This window comes from Sebastes fasciatus, chromosome 4 (genome assembly GCF_043250625.1).
Source record: "Sebastes fasciatus isolate fSebFas1 chromosome 4, fSebFas1.pri, whole genome shotgun sequence".
NCBI classification, from domain to species: domain Eukaryota; kingdom Metazoa; phylum Chordata; class Actinopteri; order Perciformes; family Sebastidae; genus Sebastes; species Sebastes fasciatus.
Window position 1 is genome coordinate 18936788 of NC_133798.1, and position 12123 is coordinate 18948910.

The 12123-nt window shown below is 38.7% G+C and overlaps 4 pseudogenes; all 4 read left to right on the top strand.

Moving 5' to 3' along the window:
• The first annotated feature begins 130 nt into the window (after positions 1 to 130).
• Positions 131 to 1903, top strand: LOC141766054 (UDP-glucuronosyltransferase 2C1 pseudogene; annotated as a pseudogene).
• A 1026-nt stretch (positions 1904 to 2929) lies between these two features.
• On the top strand, positions 2930 to 5399 carry LOC141766051 (UDP-glucuronosyltransferase 2C1 pseudogene; annotated as a pseudogene).
• On the top strand, positions 2956 to 11985 carry LOC141766052 (UDP-glucuronosyltransferase 2C1 pseudogene; annotated as a pseudogene).
• LOC141766888 (UDP-glucuronosyltransferase 2B10 pseudogene) lies at positions 6680 to 8222 on the top strand (annotated as a pseudogene).
• Positions 11986 to 12123: the final 138 nt, after the last annotated feature.

A 12123-nucleotide genomic window follows, 5' to 3' on the forward strand; every position in this document is an offset into this window, starting at 1 on the left:
GAAACGAAAAACGAGAAAACGGCCGTTTTTTCGTTTTTGGTTTGAAACGAAAAAAAAAAAAACGAACCCAAACCAAATTTCTGAATTCCAAAGGAAAAACGGAATATCCGATGATACCCAGACCGTAAACATGAAAGTACTCATTGAGGAACTGCATGCCAAAGGCCATGAGATCACTGTGGTTCGGGCATCCACTAGCTGGTACATCAGTGAAAAGTCTCCTCTCTACACCTCTGTCACTCTTCACAGCCCTGGTGGATTTGAGAAAAACAAAGTATTTTTGTCTCGACTGATGGAGATCCAGCTTCAGGGTAAGCATGCATCTCTTTGGTCTAAAATTGGGAATCGTATTCAGATCGAGCGGCTGCTTTTGGATCTGTGCTCTCAGCTTCATAAGAAAATGAGTAAAATCGTCATCCAGATGTTTGAAGATGAAAATCTGATGCAGTCTTTTCATGAAGCCAAATATGATGTGGTTTTGACTGATCCCGGCACCGGTGTAGGGGCAATGCTGGCACGTCGGCTCCAAGTTCCTCTTGTTTTTAATGTCAGATGGACCATTCAAGGTGAAGCTCATTTCCTTCTTGCCCCCTCACCTCTGTCATACATTCCTTACACGGCAACAGGGTTGACAGATAAGATGAACTTCTCTCAAAGAATAAAGAATGTACTGAGTTATATTTTTGGGATGTACACAATGTCATACATCTCAGAAACTCATTACAAACCAGTAGTTCAGAAGTATTTTGGTCCCGATGTGGATTACTCAACGTTTTTCCTGGATGCAGATATATGGCTTATGAGGAATGATTTTGTCTTTGATTATCCACGTCCAACAATGCCAAATATAATCTACATGGCTGGATTTCAGTGCAAGCCCTCAAAGCCACTCCCTGTGGACCTGGAGGAGTTTGTCCAGAGCTCTGGAGACCACGGGGTCATTATAATGTCCTTAGGAACTTTAGTCGGGGAGCTTCCTCAAGACGTTGCTGAGGAGATTGCTGCAGCCTTTGCCCAGCTGCCTCAGAAGGTTGTATGGAGGTATATTGGACAAAGACCAGCCAACCTGGGCAACAACACATTAATGGTCAACTGGCTGCCACAGAACGACCTCTTAGGACATCCCAAAACTAGAGTGTTTGTGGCCCACGGAGGCACTAACGGGGTTCAGGAGGCGATTTACCATGGAGTTCCTGTAGTTGGACTTCCCTTATACTATGATCAGCCTGACAATCTCTCCAGAATCAGAGCAAAGGGAGGAGCTGTGATTGTGGATATTGCCGAGCTTGACAGACACATCTTTGCAGATGCCCTGAAGACAGCTCTTTACAATTCCTCTTACAGGGAAAACATGCAGAGGCTCTCAAGGCTGCACAGAGATCAGCCCATGAAGCCACTGGACCAGGCAGTGTTTTGGATAGAATATGTCATCAGACATAAAGGAGCCCGTCACCTGCAGACACAATCCAACAAAATGTCCTGGTTTGTTTACAACTCTGTTGATGTCATCGCTGCTTTGTTGGCAGTTGTTCTGCTAGTTACGTTCATCTGCATTTCAATTGTAAGGTTACTGTGGAGATTTATTTTTCTTGGGAAAAAAGTTAAACATGAATGACATGAAAAATAAAATGTGGGTTTTGTGTGCGAAATTCAAGATTTACCAAACCCAACAATTCTCTGTGTGATGTTTGTTAATGTCGACAGCATTAGGAAACATTGGCTGCCGCATGCCAGAAATATTTGTTTGAATCATAAAATATGAAAAATAACGTCAGCTGACATAATTAAGGCTCCTTAACAGATCATAGATTAGGAATGTATATTAGCTAATATATGACTCATGGGTGTGAAAATGTATGTAAACATGATCTGAATATGATGATTAAAAGCTTTTTGCAAAGTTCTGCTGTCTGACTTGTTATTAAGGAACTGAAGGTTGACTCCCAGTTAAAACATGAAAAGATAAAATAATGTTTTAATTTGAAACAATTTGTCTTCTGTTATTAAAGACAAAAAGCTATTCTTGTCATTTACCATACATTTTTATTTATTTCTTCATCTATTTTTTATTTTGCCAGAGCTCTGAAATATTTATTTTATTTATTTTTCTCCTCAACCTGAGTTGGTTGAAGGGGCAAGGAAAAGACACTGAGCTTCCCAACTTAAAGGACAACCTAAGGGAAAAACAGAGATCTATGTTTAGTGTTACTGTTAAATAAATGCTGGCCATATGTCCTGAGTAATCTAAGCAGGTGTTCTGGTGCTTTCATTCCTCTACTGCTCCTTGAAAAGTACCTTGATTAAGCATTTGTGCATATACTGTATCATTTCATAGTGTGCTAAGGAAATGCTTACAAATACAAAACAGTTCTTCAGCCATCTCCATTCTTTTGTGTTCCTTCTGGATCTTTGTGGATTAATTAAGTGTAATGGATGCAATATCAGAGGCCTCTTCTCCAGTTTGTTCACAGTTTGCATTTTTGTCTGTGCTTTCTTGTAACACATAATGTATGAAAGGAGTACTGTAGAGCATGAGTAAAAATGGGACCATTGCATTCTGAACCCTTAAAAAGTGGACAATTGACAGATTTCAGTAAGACACAGAATCAAAATGCTTATCATCACGGTCATTATCATCACGGTCATTATCGTCACGGTCATTATCGTCACGCTCATATAAACAGACATTTTTTATGGGAAGCTGGTGCTCCTATTTTACAGATCAATTTCTGACATTTGCCAAAACAAAAGCCCTCATCTTTTTATTACCTGGGACAAAATATGAAACCTGTATGAACGATTCAGTAGTTACCATGGACAGTACGCCCATTATACAACAGGGCCATAATCTGCAGCAGTACACACCTTCTTATGCAACAGAGCTGTTCATAGTACATTGCATGTTACAACATGCAAGCCAGTCATGACTTTGAAAGAAAGACTAGGAAGTGCATTCACCACTCTTTCTTTCCAACTATGCGCAAAACCTACCATCTCATTGAATAACTAATACTGTTGTTGAACTGACACTTGGAAGTTGGATTGTCTTTCCTGTACCTGTGGATTTGGGTAAGTGTTAATAAAAAGTTCTGTTAACTTATGCACACATTAAGTAAAAACAGCCGTGAAATGTGTGTTTTGTTGAAACATGGTCTGTGCAAGTCTTGGTAGTTACATGTACTATATGTGTAAAGTTTAACAGAAGGTAATGCTTGTAATAAGTTATTGCAATCAAGTTATGTTTTATAATATTATTTAATTAGTTATTATTATTATTAGTTGATCATAGAATCCCGAAACTTGACATGATGCCAAAGCCACTGATTTAAGCTTTACCAATACACAGTATTTTACAAGCATATCATGTTTTTATGTAAAATTTGAATCTGCAAAGTAAGTAACTATTGTTGTCAAATAATGTAGGGAGTGTAAAGTGCAATATTTCCCCTCTGAAATGGAGTAGAGAAGTATAATGTAGCATCAAATTAAAGTACAAAGTACCTCAAACTTGTAATCAAGTAGAGTACTTAAATAAATGTACTTAGTTATTTTTGCCACTGCATTTCATGTTATAAGATGACTGTAAACACAAAAACATGTTAACCAGACGGACAGTACTCTCTTATTGATTTGTTTTTGTGCATCTTTAAGGTCTCTGAGGGACGTCAGTATGAAGGTGCCTCACTCATCACTGATCAACTTTGCTCTACTGTTGATTCAACTATCCTGTGCATCTGGGGGCAAAATCCTGGTGTTCCCATTGGATGGAAGCCATTGGGTAAACATGAAAGTACTAATAGAGGAACTGCATGCCAAAGGCCATGAGGTCACTGTGGTTCGGGCATCCGATAGCTGGTACATCAGTGAAAAGTCTCCTCTCTACACCTCTGTCACTCTTCACAGCCCTGGTGGATTTGAGAAAAACTACTTTGAAGCCTTTTTGTCTCGACAGCTAGAGATCCGGTTTCAGGATAAGCATGCCTCTTTTTGGTATAAAATCTGGACTCGTATTCAACTCGAACGGCTGGTTGTGGACCAGTTCTCTCTGCTCCACAAAGGAATGAGTGAAATTGTTATTCAGATGTTTGAAGATGAAAACCTGATGCAGTCTTTCAATGAAGCCAAATATGATGTGGTTTTGACTGATCCCGGCATCGGTGTAGGGGCAATGCTGGCACGTCGGCTCCAAGTTCCTCTTGTTTTTAATGTCAGATGGACCATTCAAGGTGAAGCTCATTTCCTTATTGCCCCCTCACCTCTGTCATACATTCCCTTTACTGCAACAGAGTTGACAGATAAGATGACCTTCCCTCAAAGAATAAAGAATGTACTAAGTTATATTTTTGGGATGTACACAATGTCATACATCTCAGAAACTCATTACAAACCAGTAGTTAAGAAGTATTTTGGTCCCGACGTGGATTACTCAACGTTTTTCCTGGATGCAGATATATGGCTCATGAGGAATGATTTTGTCTTTGATTATCCACGTCCAACAATGCCAAATATAATCTACATGGCTGGATTTCAGTGCAAGCCCTCAAAGCCGCTCCCTGTGGACCTGGAGGAGTTTGTCCAGAGCTCTGGAGACCACGGGGTCATTATAATGACCTTAGGAACTTTAGTCGGGGAGCTTCCTCAAGATGTTGCTGAGGAGATTGCTGCAGCCTTTGCCCAGCTGCCTCAGAAGGTTGTATGGAGGTATATTGGACAAAGGCCAGCCAACCTGGGCAACAACACATTAATGGTCAACTGGCTGCCACAGAACGACCTCTTAGGACATCCCAAAACTAGAGTGTTTGTGGCCCACGGAGGCACTAACGGGGTTCAGGAGGCGATTTACCACGGAGTTCCTGTAGTTGGACTTCCCTTATTCTTTGATCAGCCTGACAATCTCTCCAGAATCAGAGCAAAGGGAGGAGCTGTGATTGTGGATATTGCCGAGCTTGACAGACACATCTTTGCAGATGCCCTGAAGACAGCTCTTTACAATTCCTCTTACAGGGAAAACATGCAGAGGCTCTCAAGGCTGCACAGAGATCAGCCCATGAAGCCACTGGACCAGGCAGTGTTTTGGATAGAATATGTCATCAGACATAAAGGAGCCCGTCACCTGCAGACACAGTCCAACAAAATGTCCTGGTTTGTTTACAACTCTGTTGATGTCATCGCTGCTTTGTTGGCAGTTGTTCTGCTAGTAACGTTCATCTGCATTTCAATTGTAAGGTTACTGTGGAGAATTATTTTTGCTGGGAAAAAAGTAAAACATGAATGACATGAAAATAAAATGTGGGTTTTGTGTGCGAAATGCAACTAATTATCATTTAACATATGTTTTCATTTAATTGTGATACAGTTAATGCTTTCATGAAAAATAAATATTTTATTGTTTCACTTTATTCCTTTAATTTGTTTTTATTAGACATTTAAAATCATCCCTACAGAAGGTCCATGGTGTCACATAAACGGTAAATGCACCACAAAACATCTACTGAGACTAGATACAGGAAACTTTAGCTTGACAGTCTTTGGTTGGAATAATGTAATATACATAATGAGACAGATACATTACGCATTACCTGTACAACTCTTATGTTTACAGCTCTTGTTTTAATCAGGAAATCATGTAAAGAGTAGATGTAAAATTCGTGTACAGATTTTAACACTGAAATAAAAGTTTTTTTTTCTCCATAAATTAAAGATTTAAATGATTGTGCATAAATGATTTCAAATTGGACAATGTTTAAAATAAATCTTTATATTAAAACTAAATATTTCTTCTCCATTTTCTAGGTCTGATCTTAATTGTTATGTCTACTGTGTTTGATTTAAGAACAGGTGAAAAATTATGTTTTGCCAGGATAATCTTCCTAAATTGCTTTTTTTCATCTGTGAAACAGATTTAGATCATCTGGTAGTGGTGCACTTCAGCCTCTTGTGGCTGAAATGAGTATTACAATTTTTTTCTCAATCTGTTTTCACATATTAAAAAAATGAAAGAATTTATAAAGATTATCCTGGCAAAACATTTTTTTCACCAGTTCTCAAGTCATAAACACAGGAGAGAAAACCATTTAGAACAGACTTAGAAAATGAATCACCAGATTTTTTTTGTCACTTGCCTCTCAGGGCTTCCAAACATATATATATACATACAAATATATTTTTTTAAAAATTGGTTCATACTTCATACAACCGGCTGATAAAATAATGCAGCAGACATATAATCGAAAAATATGAAACTGGTTACAGAAAGCTTTATCTTGGCAGTTTTTGCTTGAAATTCAGAAGTGGGTTAGATGCATCTTACATGCAATATAATAAAATATATATGCCATGATCTTGAGATATATTGAAATAAAAAACATTTTAAATCCTTTCCTTATTCCACATACTGCATCATATTTGAAAAATAATTAACATGATTTACTTAATTGATTACAATAGCAAGGCACTGTATTTTACTACTAGACCTTCTTAACAATACAAAACTGTTATGTTCTGGGTAACAAAATGTGGACTCAAATGCAGCACACAACGAGAGTCTTAAAGGAAGCACAAAAGAATATTTATTTTACGACAGGGTTCCAGGTTGAGGAGAAGCCGAGTGCAGGAGTGAGCAGGCAGGTTGGAAGCAGTCACAGCTGGCAGGTGAACAGACCTGAGCACAGAGCAAAAAATGAGGTAAGTCCAAACAATTCCAAAAAAACACAAGAGCAACCGCAAAAATTCTAGGAGCCTGATTTACTTTGGTCCCGATGTGGATTACTCAACGTTTTTCCTGGATGCAGATATATGGCTTATGAGGAATGATTTTGTCTTTGATTATCCACGTCCAACAATGCCAAATATAATCTACATGGCTGGATTTCAGTGCAAGCCCTCAAAGCCGCTCCCTGTGGACCTGGAGGAGTTTGTCCAGAGCTCTGGAGACCATGGGGTCATTATAATGTCCTTAGGAACTTTAGTCGGGGAGCTTCCTCAAGATGTTGCTGAGGAGATTGCTGCAGCCTTTGCCCAGATGCCTCAGAAGGTTGTATGGAGGTATATTGGACAAAGACCAGCCAACCTGGGCAACAACACATTAATGGTCAACTGGCTGCCACAGAACGACCTCTTAGGACATCCCAAAACTAGAGTGTTTGTGGCCCACGGGGGCAGTAACGGGGTTCAGGAGGCGATTTACCATGGAGTTCCTGTAGTTGGACTTCCCTTATTCTTTGATCAGCCTGACAATCTCTCCAGAATCAGAGCAAAGGGAGGAGCTGTGATTGTGGATATTGCCGAGCTTGACAGACACATCTTTGCAGATGCCCTGAAGACAGCTCTTTACAATTCCTCTTACAGGGAAAACATGCAGAGGCTCTTAAGGCTGCACAGAGATCAGCCCATGAAGCCACTGGACCAGGCAGTGTTTTGGATAGAATATGTCATCAGACATAAAGGAGCCCGTCACCTGCAGACACAGTCCAACAAAATGTCCTGGTTTGTTTACAACTCTGTTGATGTCATCGCTGCTTTGTTGGCAGTTGTTTTGCTAGTAACATTCACCTGCATTTCGGTTGTAAGGTTACTGTGGAGAATTATTTTTATTGGGAAAAAAGTTAAACATGAATGACATGAAAACTTAAACAGATTGGTTCTTGTGGCGGAATTCAAGATTTACCAAACCCAACAATTCTCTGATGTTGTTAAAGTTGACAGCATTAGGAAAAATACCAAAGTACCTTTGCAAAGGTATAGTTCTCAAGCCTTGGGAAATATATTTGAATGAGACTGCATGTTAGATAGGAAGGGGAGCCAAATCTGAATGGCTTGTTGAATCACATGTTTTCCAATGTAGGCAGCCCACAATAAAAATGACTGGGTTATCTAATTTCACAGTAGGCACTCCAGATACGCAAATTTATGATGGCTTTGTGCTTTTTCAGTTTATTAACTGTAAAGGTTTTTTCTTAACAGACCATAGATTAGGAATGTATGTTATCTAATATATGACTCATGGTTGTGAATATTAATGTAAACATGATCTGAATATGATGATTAAATGCTTTTTGCAAAGTTCTATTGCCTGGTTTGTCATTAAGGAACTAAATATGAATTTCCAGTAAATATTAATGTATTAATTAGAAACAATGCCTTCATTTATTAAAGACAAAATGCTAAATATTTGTCATTTAACATGTTTTTATTTAATTATGACACAGTAAATGCCTACATGACAAAGAAGTACATTTTTCAATTGCATATTATTATTTCACTTTATTTATTGGTTTGATTTGTTTTTATTAGAATTTGTAGACATTTTAAAGCCTCCATATTGGATTAGAGTGTCAGTGTTATTATGGTAAGGATGGCCTCTGGGCGAGGCGAACGGCGTTACCACGTTTTTGCACTCTGCACCTCATGTTACCGCATCTTGGAAAGGGAGGAGTGAGCGGAGGGCTGCTCAGTTGGTTGCAATCTGCAACCACACCACTAGATGCCACAAAATCCTACACACTGTACCTTTAAAGATATGCTGGTGATGTGCTCTTTCAGCAGTAACTTTAGCTTCATAATGCTGCCGCCGTTGTAGTGATAGTCACGGATATTCACCTCGACAAAAACATGTACACCGTAAGACTAATTTTCTAACATTTCCTAACTTCCAAATGAATCAGCATATTGATATCAACACTGAGAGCAACATGTGGTTTTATATTTATTGTTGTAAAGGACTGTAACGTTAGCTATCTTGTGAAACCCACCAGCTAAACACTGACTAACATCAATGTTAGCTAGTATTAGCATCATAGTTATCAGTTATATATATATATACTTATAACTTAATGTTTAAAACCCAAGATTGTATCTGAGAAGTATAGTTTTTATGGCTCAGTGTTATTTAAGGACATAGCGTTCTGCAGCTGTGAAAACCTGGTTTATATTACTGCTCTGTTCGGGTAAACATTCATGAGCAATTTACCAGTGAACACACAGTCTTGACCTTAGATGGTACAACAGGTTAATGTATAATGATTACAATTAAACATTAACTCTTGTTCTTTTATACAGTATATATATACTAACCACTCATGATTTTGCAGAATAGACTAGGAGGTGTATTCACCGCTCTTTCTTTCCATCTGTGGACAAAACCTACCATCTTATCAAATAACTAATACTGTCATTGAACGGACACTTGGAAGTTGGATTGTCTCTCCTGTATCTGTGGATTTGGGTAAGTGTTAATAAAAAGTTCTGTTATCTTGTGCATTTTGTTGAAACATGGTCTGTGCAAGTCTTGGTAGTTAGGTGTACTATATGTGAAAAGATTAACAGAAGGTAATGCTTGCAAACCGTTATTGCAACCACCTTATGTTTTAAAATTGTATTTAATTAGTTTTTGTGTTGTGTCTTTTAGCCTCAAACTGTTAACTAAATGAGACCATCTGAGAAGTTTAGAGGGGAAATATCTTTTTGGTAGAACTGTTCAACAAATCTTAGACATCTGAAACATGACATGAGACTCCAGCCACTGTTTAATCTTTAACAATACACTGTATTTTATAATCATATGTTTCTTATGCAAAATTTCTATTTGTAGAAAATAACTATTGCTGTCAAGTAGATAGATAGATAGATAGATAGTAACTTTATTGATCCCGAGGGAAATTCAATTAATGTAGGGAGTGAAAATTTGGATATTTCCCTGTGAAATGTCGTGGAGAAGAAGAATACAGTAAAGTAGCGAAAAAGTACAATTACCTCAAACTTGTAATCAAGTACAGTACTTGAGTAAATGTACTATTATGATTTTGTATTATGTTATTTTTTGCCACTGCATTTCATGTTATAAGATGACTGTAAACACAAAAACATGTAAACCAGACAGGCAGTACTCTCTTATTAATTTGTTTTTGTGCATTTTTAAGGTCTCTGAGGGACGTCAGTATGAAGGTGCCTCACTCGTCACTGATCACATTTGCTCTACTGTTGATTCAACTATCCTGTGCATCTGGGGGCAAAATCCTGGTTGTCCCAGCGGACGGAAGCCGTTGGGTAAACATGAAAGTACTCATTGAGGAACTGCATGCTAAAGGCCATGAGATCACTGTGGTTCGGGCATCTGATAGCTGGTTCATCAGTGAAAAGTCTCCTCTCTACACCTCTGTCACTGTTCTCAGCCCCTGTGGATTTGAGGAAAATATTGAAGCCTTTTATTTTCAACTGATAGAGATCCAGCGTCAGGGTAAGCATGCTTCTTTTTGGTCTAAAATCTGGACTCATATTCAGATGAAGCGGCTGGTTTTGGACCAAACCTTTCAGCTCCATAAGAAAATCAGCAAAATCATCATTCAGATGTTTGAAGATGAAAACCTGATGCAGTCTTTTCATGACGCCAAATATGATGTGGTTTTGACTGACCCCTGGTTAGGTGTAGGGGCAATGCTGGCACGTCGGCTCCAAGTTCCTCTTGTTTTTAATGTCAGATGGACCATTCAAGGTGAAGCTCATTTCCTTATTGCCCCCTCACCTCTGTCATACATTCCTTACACGGCAACAGGGTTGACAGATAAGATGACCTTCCCTCAAAGAATAAAGAATGTACTAAGTTATATTTTTGGGATGTACACAATGTCATACATCACAGAACCTCATTACAAACCAGTAGTTAAGAAGTACTTTGGTCCCGATGTGGATTACTCAACGTTTTTCCTGGATGCAGATATATGGCTCATGAGGAATGATTTTGTCTTTGATTATCCACGTCCAACAATGCCAAATATAATCTACATGGCTGGATTTCAGTGCAAGCCCTCAAAGCCACTCCCTGTGGACCTGGAGGAGTTTGTCCAGAGCTCTGGAGACCACGGGGTCATTATAATGTCCTTAGGGACTTCAGTCGGGGAGCTTCCTCAAGATGTTGCTGAGGAGATTGCTGCAGCCTTTGCCCAGCTGCCTCAGAAGGTTGTATGGAGGTATATTGGACAAAGACCAACCAACCTGGGCAACAACACATTAATGGTCAACTGGCTGCCACAGAACGACCTCTTAGGACATCCCAAAACTAGAGTGTTTGTGGCCCACGGAGGCACTAACGGGGTTCAGGAGGCAATTTACCACGGAGTTCCTGTAGTTGGACTTCCCTTACTTTTTGATCAGCCTGACAATCTCTCCAGAATCAGAGCAAAGGGAGGAGCTGTGATTGTGGATATTGCCGATCTTGACAGACACATCTTTGTAGATGCCCTGAAGACAGCTCTTTACAATTCCTCTTACAGGGAAAACATGCAGAGGCTCTCAAGGCTGCACAGAGATCAGCCCATGAAGCCACTGGACAAGGCAGTGTTTTGGATAGAATATGTCATCAGACATAAAGGAGCCCGTCACCTGCAGACACAGTCCAACAAAATGTCCTGGTTTGTTTACAACTCTGTTGATGTCATCGCTGCTCTGTTGGCAGTTGTTTTGCTAGTAACATTCACCTGCATTTCGGTTGTAAGGTTACTGTGGAGATTTATTTTTCTTGGGAAAAAAGTTAAACATGAATGACATGAAAACTTAAACAGATTGGTCCTTGTGGCGGAATTCAAGATTTACCAAACCCAACAATTCTCTGATGTTGTTAAAGTTGACAGCATTAGGAAAAATACCAAAGTACCTTTGCAAAGGTATAGTTCTCAAGCCTTGGGAAATATATTTGAAGGAGACTGCATGTTAGATAGGAAGGGGAGCCAAATCTGAATGGCTTGTTGAATCACATGTTTTCCAATGTAGGCAGCCCACAATAAAAATGACTGGGTTATCTAATTTCACAGTAGGCACTCCAGATACGCAAATTTATGATGGCTTTGTGCTTTTTCAGTTTATTAACTGTAAAGGTTTTTTCTTAACAGACCATAGATTAGGAATGTATGTTATCTAATATATGACTCATGGTTGTGAATATTAATGTAAACATGATCTGAATATGATGATTAAACGCTTTTTGCAAAATTCTATTGCCTGGTTTGTCATTAAGGAACTAAATATGAATTTCTAGTAAATATTAATGTATTAATTAGAAACAATGCCTTCATTTATTAAAGACAAAATGCTAAATATTTGTCATTTAACATGTTTTTATTTAATTATGAC